General features: G+C 38.3%; 1 protein-coding gene across 1 annotated transcript in view; it reads right to left on the bottom strand.

The window, feature by feature from the left end:
* SLC14A2 (solute carrier family 14 member 2) overlaps nt 1–13,985 on the bottom strand; it is a 486,884-nt gene extending 472,899 nt beyond the window's left edge. The window contains exons 1-2 of the mRNA XM_021092457.2: nt 13,577–13,985; nt 4,353–4,483 (exon numbers count right to left, since the gene is read on the bottom strand). The gene's annotated coding sequence lies outside the window, so the exon portion shown is untranslated. The remainder of the gene's footprint in view (nt 1–4,352; nt 4,484–13,576) is intronic.
* Nucleotides 13,986–14,121: the final 136 nt, after the last annotated feature.

The following is a 14,121-nucleotide window of genomic DNA, read 5'->3' as shown; positions in this document are numbered from 1 at the left end:
TTTTGTAAAATATTTTTATTTAATACAGAAGGTAAAATTACAAGAGAGAGCTAAGGGAAAAAGAATTTTTAAATCCTGTTTTTAGCATGCTACATTTTAAATGTGTATGGGGACCTAATATGCATAAGCATGGGACTAAGTAATATTATAGATACAAATACAAAAAGTTTCTATTTTTGTCTTCAAGTAATTTATAATCTTATGGTAAGATACACACACAAGTAACTCAGAAACAATAAAAACTGTGCTAAGAGATAAATCCAGAGCTCCAGAAGCATGTGGGAAGATGTTAAGTCTGATTGAAAATCCATTCCCTCTTCTTCACACCTGCCCTACTTCTTCCATCCTTGAGATCCAAATCAAGCTCCACTGACTATGAGGAACCATTCTTCATTGTTTAAACCCACTGTGGTCCAACTTGCACTTTTCCTACAATCAGAGTTTAGATCCCTGCCCTTTTTTCTCAGTGGTTTTAGGTAGACATTGTAACATGGTTAATATATTTTTATGCATTTTCACATATTCCTCCTATTTGGTTAGAGGCATCATTTGCTTTGAAGATGACTAGAATTGTTAAAATAAGAATGGAAAGAAAAACAGAAAATTAGGTTTTGAATCCGTAGTGACAAAAAGTTCTTTTCTGAAACCAGCCTTGGTCAAGAGAGAGTTTATTAAATTCCAAAAGCTCCCCCTTTCAGGTTAGAAGCCAAGCCTGGAAAACCCAATGGGAGAATTTTACCCTAACTTACAGTGTTGAGCATAGAGACAATAGGGAAGTTCCTACCAGATAAGGAGAAAGTATTCCCAGAAAAGGAAGCCAGGAGGATTTTGTGTGGATGCCCCCAGGGTGAAAATATAGTCAGATTCCATGAGAATCAAAGGCCTGTTTTTTCTTGGGCTGTTACCAAAGGTGGGGAGTTAATTGACTAAAACACTGAACTCTGTGGACTGAGGTTTTCTAGAACATTCAGGCTCTGGCTCTGCCCTGCCACACCCAAGATGGCTAGGAGAAGTGTTAAATGAATAAGTCTGAGAGAGAAAGCTCTTGTTCCACCTGATATTTGCATTGCATACAGAGGGCCTTTGAGTTCCCATAAGATGTGATGGACGTGTAGGTATCAAAACCTACAATACTGGGTTAGATGAGAAGGATAAGAAATGTAAGGACCTCTCCCACATGGATACATTTGGTAGTTATGTATTTTGATGGTGGGAGTGAAGCAAAACAAAACAAACAAACAAAAAAAGGCGAGAATAGCCATACTGGGCACAAAGTGTTCAGGATCCACACCAGACCAGCCTCACTCTGGTGGACAGCAGGGAGGACAGCATACAGTCAACCCCCTGACCCCCCAAAGGGCACATGAGCTCTCTCTGCACATGTCCCACCATTTGGGAAGAGATGCTTCTTGTGAAAGGGAATAACCCTTCACAATGGCTTCATACTCACCGAATGTTTGCCCAAATTACACTTAAGATGTTATTCTCAAATGGAAAAGTTTGAACTGTATTTAATTAGAAAATGTAAATCCAATATAGCTCCATTGATAAGACTAAGGAAAATAAGCACAGAAGGAACTTTATTCTTTTATTTTTCAACCCATTTCACTTATGTAAATGTTCACCCTGTTTTTCCACAGTGAGGAGGTCTGTAGAATGCTCTATGCTGTGTACATGACAGGGTCCCTTAAATAAATGCTGTGTGAAGAAACAAAAGGAAGAAAAGGTGGATTTCATTTCTTCCTTGCCTTTCATTCCACCAAAGCCAAAGTCAATGATAAAACAGAGATTTTTTTTTAATAACATAAATCACAGAGAGAGTTCTGGAAAAAGAACTGGCATTAGGAAAGTCACAGGGCTTAGTCCTTAGAATATTAGCACTGCTGGCCACAGACAGTTTTTCTGCCAAGGTTTCCATCAATAAGCTGAAGTAAATATCTATCTGGACCAGTAAAGTCCCACAAAAGTAATAAGCAAAGTTTTCAATCTTCAAAAATGTTTGTACGTATATATCTTGTAGAGGAAAAACCCTGGAACTGCTCATAAATGGATATTTCCCTTGGGGAACTAATATTTTCTTCAAGGTCAAACTTGTGTTTTCTTGAAGATTTGTGCAGCCACATTCACAAAAATGTCACTCCTTTTTAAAATGTCCTATTATCTTAAAAATTCACTTTGCTTTTAGAAGTCATTAACTATAACTTTTTTCTGATTCAAACTTTTAGGAAGGGAAAAACAAGGGCAAAAGACAACCTTAAAAGTAAGCACTCAGGTCGATGAGTCTCAATGAGAAAGTTAACAGACTTGCTGGCTTTTTCTTGGTGTATATAACGAGGCATATAAGGCTATTCACAATAGAACTCTGAAAAAAGCATTGTAGAAAGTAGGCAAATGTTGATTCTCTGCTTTAAGTTCATAAATAACTAATAAGGCAATTGTAATTTAAAGGTATAGGCATTACTTTATTTTTTAACTTGGTGCGATGGTGCTCAGAAACTCACTATACTCCCATAAAAATATTCTTCTTATCCTTCAAGAAGCCACTGAATATCGTCTTATTCATAAAGCCTTTTCCTGACCAGTTCAGCCCACACCAATCTCTCCCTTCTTTGAACTCCAAGAGCATTTATTGCCTGTAGCACTCATTGGGCATAAGGCATTAGGTATCTTTCTTTTAAAAAAAAAACAAAACAAAACAAGCATGATCCAACAGACAATAAAAATCCTCCAGGGTAGGGATCACATTAAATTCATCTTATCCCTAGTACCTAGCCTGGAGCTTCATCCACAGCCCATAAGGGTTCAATAAATGCTTGTTGTTAATGATGATATGTTGTAGATGCATCTGAAACATAATCTGGATAAACACAATACAGAAAAAAGTGCAAATCATCATCTAACAAACATGCAAGCCAAGAAATCAATATGAAAGAGCTGTCTGAGCACCAAGTGAAAGACAAAGTAGTGCCCTTTTCCCTGCCCCAATATCCAACATGGTGATGGATTATGCTACATAAAATTATTGATGAAGACCTATGTAAGCAAAATGATTTCTAAACAGTAGCAAGAAATATTAGATACAAAATGTAACATTACAACAAAGGCAGCAGAACTGAGAGGCAGTGCATGGAGAACAGATAGATTTAGTTGATGAAGAACCTCTTTGCAAATAAGTAACTTTAAGCATAATGAAAGCAGGGTGGTTTCATTTCCTCCTTCTCTATCTCCTCAGCCCAGAGACTGAGATACTGATTTCTTGTAAGATACTTTGAATGAACATCATTTGCCCCTTCAACAAAGTCAGAGGAAGGCAAACTGGGATATTCACCATTTGTCAAAACAAACCCAGCCCTTTGAAATGAGTTACGCTCTCACAATGTAAGTCAGGTTGAGTAAATTCATACAATTCTCATTTATGTACACAAAGAGTAGAAAAATCCACTTACCTCTGGTCTGAATTCTCTTCTTCTTCCATGAGGTCTTACTTATTAGCTTAGCAATAGAAATTTCAGGTCAAATGTGTTCCAGCAGTGAACCTCACCTTGGCCTTTCTCTGTCACTCTTACCTTTCTCTACTAGGGCCCTTTCTTTTATCTTGGAGGTGGGGCACTCTTAGCAAGAAGGTTCTACCTTTTTTTGTTGGACCTATAGGTAATGCACTCAGCAATAGCACTGGTTTGATGTGAAGCAATGAAAAAAATCCATCAGACCAATCCGAATGTGTCTGGGCTCCCACACCACCCACAACTTGGATGCGCTTTGTTGTGCTATGGACAACAAGAATAGGATAACCATTTAACTGATCACTTAACTGGAACATTTATAATGGCATGCCCGATTTTTTATAGTGTTTAGTAGTTATTTGGCTTAAATAACCAACCAACAAGATTTGCTCCTCACCTAAATTCATGACTGTATTTCTCAGTCACTTTTAATATTTTGAATGGGTCAAAGAACTTACACAATGAATTAGCTATGTAGACAGAGCTCTGATGACCTGGTTTTCTCCATTGTTCTTAATATTTTCATGCAATTAATCTACTAGCTAAAGGGAATGAGGACTGAATTGCATGGGTTAATTGATGTATAGCAGATAACAGTTTCTATAAGCAACTTGGCTTCCATCACTGTCAAAGGAACTCCAAAACCATCTCATCTTTTTGAAACAATTGGCCTGTAGCATGTTTTGGAGGGCCAATTTTTTCATTAAAAGATAGATATATAGATCCATAGATAGACAGATATGTACAAAGTAGTCCTGAATTTAATAACATAGGAACCCTTTGTTACAGGATATAGAGTTTTCCTTCTAGATCCAAAGACATTTACATAGAAAAGACTCATGTACTCACAGTCATTCAGTCCTGTTCACTCAGAGGGTTGAGGTGCTCCAAGGTTTTTCCTTATCTATAGGTAGAGGTGGGAGTATTTCAATAAGATGTACTCATGTCCAGAAATACCCAGGAAAAACGCTGGAACAGGCCTAAATGGAAGTACAGAGGAACTCTTTTAAGCATGGTTCATTTGGGGCAATGGCTGGAGCCAGCGCAAGGAGACATCATGGGACAGAAAGAGGGATTTTCCACTAGGTGGAGTAGGATACATCTGTGGTACACATGGGTACTATTAACAGAGCAGGGGGATAGAATCAGCTTTCACATTTTTGTAGGCAAGGGCCTATATAAGGTGACATATGGATTAAAGTGGGTATGTGTATTTCATGCCTCTTTGGGTTAGATCCTACATTGAAGGTATAGCTGAAGTGACACGTACATTCTTTCAAGTATGACTGCATATGTGGGTACAGATATGTATGAACACACACATATTCACATATATACCTGTGTGTTTTCATGTACACATATACACACATATATGATAGATTATATAGCCATGGGTTGAAACAGGTATAGATATAGCTTGTGGGCCATTACTATAATATTTGAAGTCATGTTGGAGGAGGAAGCTAGCTTCTATTGAATGTATCCTGTGTGCCAGGCCTTTTCATATGCTTTCTCATTCAACCTTCACAATAACTGTGAAAGGTGGCTACCATTATTCCTATGTGTATAAAAGAGGAAATTTGATGGACATCAGTCAGATTAAGGAAATTGCTCAAGGTCACACAGCTGGAAAATTACAAGGCCTGGATTAAAAACCAGTTCTGCTGAGCTTCAAATATCTTAATATAGTGTTCAAAACCAAAATATAGTCATACTTCACATCACATAAACTTGCAATAGTTGCTAGCAATGTACAAACTAAGTCCAGGGAATATGGTTTGTGGTTATGTTTGCACAAATAACACTGACATGTGCATAATACAAAATTAAAATAACATATATGCAAAAGTTTGATCTGAGTTGGAATGCAAATATATATAAAAAGTTAAATAAATACCACATTCCACTTTCCTCTTTTTTGCCCCAAGATGATTATTAAAGAAACTCTTCATAGGAAAATATACAAGAATGAATTCCAGTATATGATTCAATTAAAATGAGAGTCATTTGAAAGAATATTAAGCTTATTTTCAAGGGGATATATCAAATCCACATGTATACATAATTGAATACATTCACAATTTGCCTCAAAATACATTAGCATTGGGGTAAAAATACAAATTCCATTAACATTGCCTCTTTATGCTATAGTAAAAGCCATTTCCACTGAGATGGGTGGAGCACACCTAAACTTGATTTACTCAACTATGGCCCATTGTCATTGAAGACTATAGCCTTTGGACAGCAGCCTTTTATTTCTTATTTTTTTTTCCTTGTTCAGAAAGTTTGCTGTTCTATAAGTTGTGTTGTTGTGAGACAAAGTAAAGAATGTAGTGCCTATTGAGCATTTAGCACAATGTCTGGCAAATAGTAAGGACCTAATAAAAGTCTACAGTGCTGCTGAAGATAATCCTAAGAATAGAGACGAGGAAGCAGAAGAGGGAGGCCTGAAGGAAGAGAAGAAGATTGAGAAGGGGAGAGAACATGTAAGAAAAAGAAGAGGATGAGGATAGAAAGGTGGAGGTAAGAGATAGACAAGGGACCAAAGTGACAATTCATAGTTCTTGTTTTCTTAGTGTCAGAACTTCTCCTTAAAAGGTACAAAAACATCATCTGAAATATACATATAATTCAATATATATCCACCTATCTATATATATCCATCTATCCAAAATATCCACATATTTTAAAAACCTGCCCTGCACACTGCAAACTATTTTATCCTTCACTTTAGACTTCATGAAGTTTTCTGTTTTGGGTCTAAGATTGGTTGCTCTTATACAAGAAGAATGCACTGGGCATTGATCCCCTGACTGGGATCCTGGGACTGAGAAGGGGAGAAAGAAGTAATGTTTCCTCAACTTGTACTGCAGGCCCTTGGAAAATATGTCAGCTGTGTAGTTTGCAATGGAAAATTTGGTGCCATAATAAAGGTTAACTTTGGCTTCTGAACCCAGATGGAAGACATGGCCGCTCCTTCTAGACAAGTCCAAGTGAAATAATTTTTTCTCCACTGTTTCTGTTCCCTAATTAACAGTATCTGTAAGCAGTCATAACTCAGGCAGAGGAGGGGAAAAGGAAAATATTCTCAGTTACCTTTGAAGGTAAAATTCCATTTAGAAAATTTCTTAAGCAGATTTTTGTCTTTTGAGGGCCAAGTGTTTGTTTCTTTCCTTTGTGTGGGGGAACATTGGAAATTAAATTGATAATAAAATAGTAATAATAAAGACCAACTTATTGAGCACATACCATATGCAGAGCACTGCTTTCCATGTTTTAGATCATTTTCTACTCAGTACAGTCCCATCAAGTAAGTGCCATATTACAGATGAGAATTTAACTGATTTGGCTAAAGTCTCATAGGTAGTACGTGGCAGAGCTAAAATGCAAACCAAGGGCTGGCTGAAAATGAAAATCTCTGTGGCCCACCAAGCTATCCTTAGATAACCTACAAGATGTCTCCTCACTGCCCAACACAGAGTTGGCATATTATAATGCTCCCTCTTGCTTTTTTAAGGAGCTTGGATTTTTACCTCTTCAAAGCTCTATTTTCATCTGTACACAGGTTAGGAGAATGTCAAATGAGGGGAGTAATACTTTGATCGGGGAGTCTGAAATATTCATTCTCTCCTGGATATTTCTGCTCTGCAGGTCCTAGATCTAGCATCTTTCCCTGGGTTCAAGAAGCCATGAGACATAGGGCTACACGTGGAGGTTACTGACATGGATTAGATGGGGAGGTGAGGCATGCCACAGTGAGAAGGAAAATGTCTGATTCTATTGGGCTTTCATCCCTACCATTTTGGCACATTCATACTTACGTGATCATGCGATATACTTTAAATTAAGGGAGAAACCCAATGCCTGACTTGTTTCTAGAAAATAATTTCCTGAGCTATTAGAGAATTATGGCAAATTGTCTCAGGAGCACTGGGCACAACAGCCACTTACTAATCATTGCCTTATTAAGAGGACATGACTATCAACTAGAGTTGCCATTGGATGAATAACTATCTCAAAGCAGAAGCAAAAAAAAAAAAAAAAAAGAAAGGTGTTCCCATCGTGGTTAAGTGGTTAGCGAACCCAACTAGCATCCATGAGGACACAGGTTCAATCCCTGGCCATGCTCACTGGGTTAAGGATCCAGCATTGCTGTGAGCTGTGGTGTAGGTTGCAGATACAGCTCCAATCTCAGGCTGCTGTGGCTATGGTATAGGCCAGCGCCTGCAGCTCTGATTTGACCCCTAGCCCAGGAATCTCCATATGCCGCGGGTGCGACCCTGAAAAGCAAAACAAACACCAAAAACAACAACAAAAAAACCTATCTCAACATTTCCCCTACAGTCTCCTGTTATCTTCTTGACCCCAAACTAGGATAGCAAGATGAGTGAGGAAATTGAGGCCCATAGATGTCCAAGGTCAGACCTTTAGTCTATAAGTGAACTAGAATGTAGGTTTCTTATCTTCCAGTAAACAAAATCAAGGTGTTTCCACAAATAGTGAAAATGCCTTGCTGGGGGAAGAATGACCATCTTAATTAGTCAAAGGAGTTTAGGAAATGCAGCATTCTCTAACATCCTTCAGAAATTAAAATGTTCATTTTGCTTATGAAATTCTCTCCTAAATCCTCCAGTAAATTTTTGAAACTTGGCTTTTCTTACAAATTCTGTACACTTCACAGGGTTTTGCTTTTTTTTTTTTTTTTTTAACTCCTTAGTATCAGGAAGCACTGGTATTTCTCAAAACCCTTTTTAAATAATACATCTCAAAGCAATTCAGAGGGAGTTCAGGGGATGCTTCTTATTGAAAATAATGGTATAAGTCATAATGACAATAACTGCCTTTTATTAGTATTTCATGTTCATACTCTCTGACCTCAAAATACTACCATATCTTCATAGCAGGTTTTCCCCATCCCCCACGCTTTCTGTCCGATTATTTCTCTATGTTCCTACTATATTTGCCTTCCCTAACCACCATTTCACTGTGCCTTCCTCCCACGCTATAATCACCCCAATTCTTGGTGTAAAATACAACTTCTCAGTCTAGTGTTTCAGTCTTTTTCTCTCTCCAGCTTCTTTATCCACTGCTTTCAGGACAAGCCCTTCAATTATACAACTGGCTCACTTTCAGATCCCTAACAGGGCACATACTTCCTCATTCCCCGCCTTTGTGTTCTTCCCGTTGCCATTTGTGCAGGTACGTTTTTCAATAGATTGCAAGTTTCTTTGAAAGCAGAGTTTTACCTGCTCTCACCCTTTTCCTCACAGAGCCTGGGCCCAGGTCTTACACCAGGGACCTTGTAACAGCTTCAGCTGTCCACCTGCACTGCCCTCACTCCCATCTTACATCTCTCAAACACAAACGTCCACGACCAGGGTCACATTTGATGACCAGCAACTCATATGGTTTTATTTTTAAACTTGAACTATGATGACAAATTTTACTTTTAGAGAAGTTAGGAAAACATAAAGTAATTACATTTGGGGAGGGGAAGCAATGCACATTTCAATCGTCTTTTAAAAAAAATTATTTACATGCTAGACCTTTAAGCTTAAGCGTGTGTGTTGGTTAAAAGAGTAGCTTTAGTTGCCCATGAACTTGTGTTAAGTATGCACTCTACTTTCCAGGTAGTTACATCTCTGCCTTGTTATAGACACAACTGTTTGCAGAGGGATACATGGATATGAAGGCAGAGAGGCTAAGATGGGACAGACAGTCTACAGTCAGAGGATCTGGCATAAGGTTCTAGTTTTATGGCTGACTCTTGGGTGACCTTGGAAAAAGCCACTTACCCTCCCTGTGCAGCAGTTCCCTCAGCTGTAAAATTGGAAATCTAATATTTAAACTCACAGGGTTATTGTGGGAATGAACTGTGGTAATTGCTATAGATGCCTTGTAAATTATAAGAGGCTCTGCAAATGTTAGTTATTATGAAGGAAACATTCTGGGCATCTCCAGGTTTTTTGTTGTTGCTGTTGTTTGTTTGCATGAGGCAGCACTGGAGGTGTTTCCAATGTCACTTGAATAATTTCTGTCATGAAATGTGTGGTTCTCTTATGTCTGTACAAATGTTCCCTGTTCCAGTTCTAACCCTGCTCATATTTACATGCAGCAGAGTCAATTTCTTAATCAAAAATTCTTTTTTTATTGTTTAAAGACTTATGTTCAAACTTCTTAGTGACCCAATGAAGTACTATGGCTAAACTTGCCATTTTCGATGCTAATTCCAACCCTGGACTTTCAAGCATGTACACACACACACAATCAGGTTTATTTTCCTTTCTTCCTTCTATTCCTGCTACCACCTTTTTCTCCTCTCCTTCTTTCCTTTTTCTTTCTTCTGATGATAATATAGAAATATTCACATTAGAAAATGACATGAATCTTTGACCAGAGTGACTATATTTTATTTCTTCCCTTCCTAAATCTGGTGAAATACTTATAAAGCCTTGTCATTTTCTCCAAAACATTCAGATAGGCTCTAGTAGGTAAAATGGACCTTACTGTGTGTTATTTACAAGTTAGGTCCCAGAGCAGACTATAATGTTAATGCAGGATTCTTGATTACTGAAGAACATTCCCAAGGCATTCATGGCCTATAGGGGAGATACATTTTCTATGATATAATGGGAATTATTGACTCACTGGACCAGAACACTCTCAGTGTCCACATAAAGACCCTTATTTCCACAATGGATTGAAAGGACAACAGACTCTTGTCTCTTGCATATTCACGGCTTGTAGATTATTGATCTGCTAATGAATCAACACAGCATCCTCTGGGTGTCCTTAGCTCAATGTATGTGCAAATTCCCTTTCTGAGGCTTGAGTCTCAAAACACCCCAAATCAGCACCTTCCCAGTAGCTGCTTATGGTGTTCAACCTCTCAAATTATTTTTGTCTTTAAAGTGTAATATTTCGGCCTTCCTTAAAACATACAAGTTCAGGGAAAGCAATACCCCCCAGGAAACAAGTGAATTGCCATAGACACACAATTATAAATCAGCAAGGAAATATAATCATAGACTTTTCAAGCTGGAATAAAATGTAATAAAATTGTTTACAATTTATTTCATGTTAAGGCTAGACTTGGAAGATTACAGATGAGTCGTTTTTGAAATTAAGCCTGTGTTTGTCTTTGTTTGCCTATATGCACCCATAATGATTCTTTTCCTGAAGGATCATTGTTGGAGCTTGTTTAATCCAAGTACTCCATGTCACAGTCTCTCAGTAAAGTGTGTTCTCCTGTGACTCGCACAAGCCACACAGAAGCTACCTAGAATATTTTGGGGGAAGATCAAATCTTGATTTCATTCCCATCTGGCCTATTAGAAAAGTTATCTTCTACATTTTAATATAAAGATCAATTCTATTTCAAGGGACCACTAACTCACATATGCAGATGAAAAACAATTCTCCATTTCCATGGTCTTTCTGTCCCTACCAGCCTCTCCAAGTCATTTTCCCATCTCACATTGTAATGGTGATGCTTCTGCTTCAAGCAGAACTCTGAGTCAGAACCTGGAATCTGAGCCAGGGCTCTTCTTCTCCCCTGGGAAGTCCCCTCTCTTTTCTACATCCCTATATTTGTGCCCCAGAGTGGAGGGGTCTATAGAAGATTCCTTTGCTGAGATCCCAAGGATTCACATATATGAAGTATCACTTCATATTTGTTGAATAAAATAATGAATGGGTCCATTCGGGAATCCACTCTCTAAGGTTCTAGCCACATTCCATAGGATCTTCATAGTTTTAGTACATGAAAGACTGAGAAGATTTATAAACACACAGAGTTGTTTCTCTGGTGTTAAGATTTGCCTCAATTTAAGCAGTGAGATCTTAGTTCCATATCTTTGAATTGCACCTACTCAATCTATTTTTCCATCAAGGACTCATAAGCACCACAAAGGCAATGACTTCTTCTCTGCTTCTGCCGTTAACCCCCACAGTCCTCATTGCATTGCTCTGTTCAACAAATGCCGATATCTAGTTCTTTCTGCTCCTTCTATTTTCAGAAAATTTAGAGTTGACTATAATAAAATACTTTTCAACTTAACAGCATAAAGTTGTTCAAGATCTTTTGTCAGGTAATTGATAAGAGAATATTCCAGCCTTCATATCCACTGGCTCCAAGTGTATGCAGACTATGCTGGTACACATAATACTTCAACCTCCTTTGCCCCGTGGATGTGAGGATATCATCTACAGGCAGACGAGTGATCACAATGACCTCTGGCTCTCCCAGCTGCCTGGCCTCTGGTATTAACAGGGGAAGTTCTAGGCCCTCCTGCTGCTAGGATGCTGGAGTGCTGATATCCTGGGGGAAAGGATCTTGAGACACAGTGTTCTCCACACCCAGCCCCAAGTAGCAGCCCTCAGTTCTTGCCTAAGTTTCAAATCATAGTCAGGGCCATAAGCGTGCTTTACTACCTACATCTTCTATCTAGGTGTGCTGAACAAAGCTGAGGAAGCTGCTACCCAAGACAGGTATCTCCTCTCTCATCAAATTACCCCCTAATTCTCATCTCTCCTCACTGCATAACATTTTCTCCTCTTGCAAAATTAGCAGAGATGGAGTATAAAGCATAAAGGAGTTTCTGCAACTAATCACGTAGATGACTTGCTGGAAACATTTTTTTAAAACCTCAAGTAGAGGTTTAAAAATTGGAACTAGCTTTTAACTCATGAAAATATATTAACTGAATTTGGCTCACTGATATAAGATCATGGCTGATATGTCCAATAAAATCTCCCTTGACATCAGCCAATTAATCTGAATATAAGGCAAGAATTTGTTGGTTATCTCTCTTTTACTGCAAAGGCCAATTACTATTTGGCTTTTTAGTCATAACAAAGTTATAATATTTGCCTTTCTCTAGAGAAAGAGAGAATTCTTTTTGTCTTATATTAACAAAACAAAATAAGAATGTAAACTTACCATCATTGTTTTTAAAACCACTCATTCAAAATCTAAGTCCACCACTGTGCAATGCCCTCAGAGGTAATCAAACCCCAACCCTTCATCAGACCAGCCAAAAGATTCAATTGTCCACAGGGGCAGCACATGTCAGCCCTGCGAACATACCACAGGGAGGGTGGAGCAAAACATCAGGTCAACCAGAAGGTTTCTGTTCAATAGCCATTAAGAGAGCCTAAATGGTTAGACTAGATTCCGAACTTCCTCCCATGTGCACAGATAGAGCTGTAAATATGCCCTCTTGTTCTACTGAAGGGCACTTCAGGAGGCTGATATTCATTTGTCCCAAATAAACTCATTTGAACTCTTGGGGGATTCCCTTTAGCTTTTTCATTACCACTCTTAAGTAATATGCAAATAGTTAGGTGACAGCATGCCTTTTATTTGAACATTATTAAATATAGAACAATTATCACATATAGCATATTCTATGTGCATACAAGCCCCTTCAGGATAACGCACATTCTCAACCTCAATCGAAAAAAAAATGAATATTCAGTCTTCAAGTGTTGTAAAACCAACTCTAAGATCATAGCACTAAGCACTTGAAGCTCTGGCATCTACACAGGATGGCTGGAGAATTCATGCACTGTGGTGTTTGACACACTCATTCTCTCAGGTGAAATACTGCGGGCAAAACTGCATAATTTATTAAGCTCGTACAGCAAGGCTGAATAATTAGATCATCTTGTACAAGGCTACATTTTATGATGATCTTTTTAATGCTGTAATCTAAATTGAGGTTTGAATTGCGATGTGGAAGGGATTTGGAAGTAAACTAATTGGGAGATGCTGTACATGAATTAACAGCCATATTATTCCCTTCTATCAAAAGTAGGATCCCATCCTCAAAATTCTTTCAAATCATCTAAATTATTGACTAGCAATACCTCAAATATTTTACTAACAGGAAAATCTCTCTCTCTCTCACACACGCACACATGCACAAGTATAAAATGCTGCATTTTTATTTTGGTGGATGGGGAGGAAGAGAAAAAAGCCTAGAAGCCAATAATATCCCCCATGAATAGTAGAAAAGTATTTCCAAGTGTTAGCAAGAGGAAACAAAGTCACAAAAAGAGACACGACTTACCTCACAGTTCCTCCTGAGACTTGAAATGATGGTTTTGAGAAAAGTAGCCAATGTCACCAAAGAAAGAACTTGGAATAAGAATTTGGGATCCTTCTCAGGTGATCAAGGCAAAGAAGGTCACCAACATGGAGGACACAGGTGGCCAAGTTTCTGCTCACCAGGCCCACTCAGTCTTTCCTTGTTCTTTATCAGCAACTGAGCACTAAAGTGGGTCCAGTCTCTCTAAGAGATTTGCTTTTGAAATGCCTCTCCTTCAACTGCTGTCATTAGCATCTCGTTCTCCTTCAATGGTCATGTGATGCATGAGAATAGGGTTGTTTTCCCATTGGAGAATTGGCTTCTTATTAAGCATCCAAACAACCCATCTCAGGTGCCCCACAGAGAACCATTGGAAGATCATTTGTCCTCTGGCTACTCTGGTTCTGCTTGACCTCCCCTATGCCTCAGATTTCCTCCTTTTTTTTTACACATTACTGAGAGGTTAAATTTTTACAAATCTTATATTCATAAGACATTTTTGTCTTTGAGCTGATGGAAGATAAGGA

The sequence above is a fragment of the Sus scrofa genome, chromosome 1 (genome assembly GCF_054392235.1).
Source record: "Sus scrofa isolate SSC_HxYL_T2T_F1_AM1 chromosome 1, Sscrofa_HxYL_maternal_Yorkshire_Landrace_v2.0, whole genome shotgun sequence".
Taxonomy (NCBI): domain Eukaryota; kingdom Metazoa; phylum Chordata; class Mammalia; order Artiodactyla; family Suidae; genus Sus; species Sus scrofa.
Note: the sequence above shows the minus strand (reverse complement) of the source record. Positions and strands in the feature narration are given on the sequence as shown.